The sequence below is a fragment of the Musca vetustissima genome, unplaced genomic scaffold (assembly GCF_032173495.1).
Source record: "Musca vetustissima isolate MV318-11 ecotype Yass unplaced genomic scaffold, APGP_CSIRO_Mvet_v1 utg20432, whole genome shotgun sequence".
Taxonomy (NCBI): domain Eukaryota; kingdom Metazoa; phylum Arthropoda; class Insecta; order Diptera; family Muscidae; genus Musca; species Musca vetustissima.
This window is the reverse complement of record NW_026880861.1, coordinates 165,032-168,406: the sequence shown is the minus strand read 5'-3', so window position 1 is coordinate 168,406 and position 3,375 is coordinate 165,032.

Below are 3,375 nucleotides of genomic sequence, written 5' to 3'. Positions count from 1 at the left end.
GTTGAAACGCGCCCAAGAACCTCAAAATACCGAAAACTGGGGGGTACCTTTATATGGGAGCTATGCCTAAAAGTGGACCGATGTAGCCCATCTTCGAACTTGACCTGCGTGCACAAAAAGGCGATCTACATCAAATCGTTTAGACGCTAGAGTGATTACAACAGATGGACAGACAGACGGACATGGCTATATCGTCATAGAATTTTACGCTGATCAAGAATATATATACTTTATAGGGTCGGAAATAATTATTTCGATGAGTTACAAACGGAAAAACAAAATTAATATACCCTCCATGCTATGGTGGATAGTATAAAAATATTACAAAATCCACACCTGGGCTGGGCTCTGAAAAGTACATATAGAAAAACTTCGCAGAAAAAATTGTGTTTGAACCATATAAAAAATCTCCAAGTTAACTAAAAAGTGCAAGGTCCTTCAATGGACTCCGGAAAAAATAAAATAATATATCTTCATATCATCAATTAACGGAAATCCTTTTATAGGTCCTCCATTTAAAATAAAAAAAATCGATATCGAGCTCTAATACGTTTTTAATAGTGAAAATATTTATTTGTTTTCTCCCGAAGCACCCTGTTTAGCAAACACAAACGGTTGCTTCATATCACCCTGTTATTTAGCAAAGACACTTACCAACATAGCAAAACTCTCCCGGAGTTTAATATGGTTATTTGAACATCGAAATAAGCTTACCTGCAAAGAAAAAAAAATAATATAATGCATTAACCACCGAATTACAATAATATTTTAAGCTAGCAATAGATGGCGCTTTTGATAATTTGAAAATAAATTATAATTGTTTAAATATTTACTACAAAATTTAAATAAGTTATTTAATGGTTTCCGAGGGTTTATTTGGCCGAGAAAATTACCTTTTTCATAAAAAAATCATTCTATAAAAAAATCATCTGGCCACGGATGAAGAATTTTTTCTATAGAAAACAAAAATCATCTGGCCCCAGATGGAGACTTTTTTCTATATAAAAAAAAAATCATCTTACGCCTAGATGAAGACTTTTTCTTATGGAAAAAAATCATCTGACCCCGGGTGAAGATTTTTTCCTTTGGCTCTTTTAAATCTTATAAGAAAATTTCCCATTAAAAAAGATGCACAGCACATCTCTATTAGACAAGGATGGCTAATAAAGAGATTAAATTTTCTTATTGGTTAAAAATAATGTTTCAGCAACAACAAAAACACTGAGTAAATATTTTGCCTGGCAACAAACAAAAAAATCGAAATTTTCAAACACCATCTAAACTTAATGAATTTTTAATTGATAATTTATCATGGTTGGTTATTTATTTTTTTGCTTTTGCTCCGCAATAAAGTTATATGCTAGAGGCGCTACCCCCAACAGAGTCGAGATGCAGTCGCAAGCCTGGACTCGTATTTAGACGTGTATTACAATAACATATTTCATCATTAAAAGAAAAAGGAGAGAAACAACAACAATAACAACAAGAAAAAACTGTTCGCATTGCAATTAGCCGAATAGCATTGTTCAGGCTGGCCGCCAAAATAGACATCTTTAAACCATGAAAATCGGGAAATTTATAACCCAGCGAGGCTGTCAGTCAGCCAGCCTCATAGGCCTGCAGGCCAGTCTCGGTGAGTGTTTGACCATAAAATGTGGATTTATAGCTGGCAGTTTGTAAAGAAGAGATTTCTAATCTATCACATTTAAAGAGTGCAACAAATCGTGCTGCCATACCTCCGCTACTCATCCATCCGCAGCTTTCGGAACGGCGTATAATGGTGGCTGGAATGGATTGAATCGGATTCAATGAGACTGCATGGAATGTTGTTGTTGCTGTTTTTCTGGCGTTCGCATTTATTTGTTAACAAAATGCCTTCGGAATACCCCCAAAGTTGTTGTTGTTGTTGCGGTTGGTTTGGTCAATTGTTTTGTTGTTGTTGTTGGTCGACTCCTAACAATGTTGTTATTGGCTTTGTTGTTTACTTAAATAATTCAGTTTAAAATAACACCTCTCTCGGTATGTAATTATGTGCAAAATGCGTTCACAATGATAGATGGGAACGTTGATCTTCGTGGTGTAACCCCAACCAGCCACAACAATCTGGAGATGATTATCGATTTTTGATTTTGGCGAAAATTGGGCAGCAAATTTTATAAATGGTGGAATTCAGGGTCAACTAATTTTTTCTATAGAGAAAAGATTTCCTCTGGGGTCAGAGGAATTTTTTCTTTAGAAAAAAGTTTTCCTCTGGGACCAGAGAAATTTTTTTCAATAGCAAAAAGCCAGATGAATTTTTTTCTATAGAAAAAAGTCCTCCTCTGGGCCAGAGGATTTTTTTCTATAGAAAAAAAGTCTTCATATGGGGACCAGATGATTTTTTTTTTATAGAAAAAAAGTCTACAGAAAAAAGTCTTCTGGGGGACAGATGAACTGTTTTCTAAAGAAAAAAGTCTTCCTCTGGCCGGGCCAGACGAATTTTTTTCTATAGAAAAAAGTCTTCCTCTGGCTGGCCAGATGAATTTTTTTCTATAGAAAAAAGTCTTCCTCTGGCTTCTTCCTTTGCCAGATGAATTTTTTCTATAGAAAAAAGTCTTTCCTCTGCCTGGCCAGATGAATTTTTTTCTATAGAAAAAAGTCTTTCCTCTGCCTGGCCAGATAAATTTTTTCTATAGAAAAAAGTCTTCATCTGGCTGGCCAGATGAATTTTTTTCTATAGAAAAAAGTCTTCATCTGGCTGGCCAGATGAATTTTTTTCTATAGAAAAAAGTCTTCATCTGGCTGGCCAGATGAATTTTTTTCTATAGAAAAAAGTCTTCATCTGGCTGGCCAGATGAATTTTTTTCTATAGAAAAAAGTCTTCATCTGGCTGGCCAGATGAATTTTTTTCTATAGAAAAAAGTCTTCATCTGGCTGGCCAGATGAATTTTTTTCTATAGAAAAAAGTCTTCATCTGGCTGGCCAGATGAATTTTTTTCTATAGAAAAAAGTCTTCATCTGGCTGGCCAGATGAATTTTTTTCTATAGAAAAAAGAGTCTTCATCTGGCTGGCCAGATGAATTTTTTTCTATAGAAAAAAAGAGTCTTCATCTGGCTGGCCAGATGAATTTTTTTCTGAATTTTTTTCTATAGAAAAAAAGAGTCTTCATCTGGCTGGCCAGATGAATTTTTTTCTATAGAAAAAAAGAGTCTTCATCTGGCTGGCCAGATGAATTTTTTTCTATAGAAAAAAGTCTTCATCTGGCTGGCCAGATGAATTTTTTTCTATAGAAAAAAAAGAGTCTTCATCTGGCAGGCCAGATGAATTTTTTTCTATAGAAAAAATGAGTCTTCATCTGGCTGGCCAGATGAATTTTTTTCTATAGAAAAAAAGAG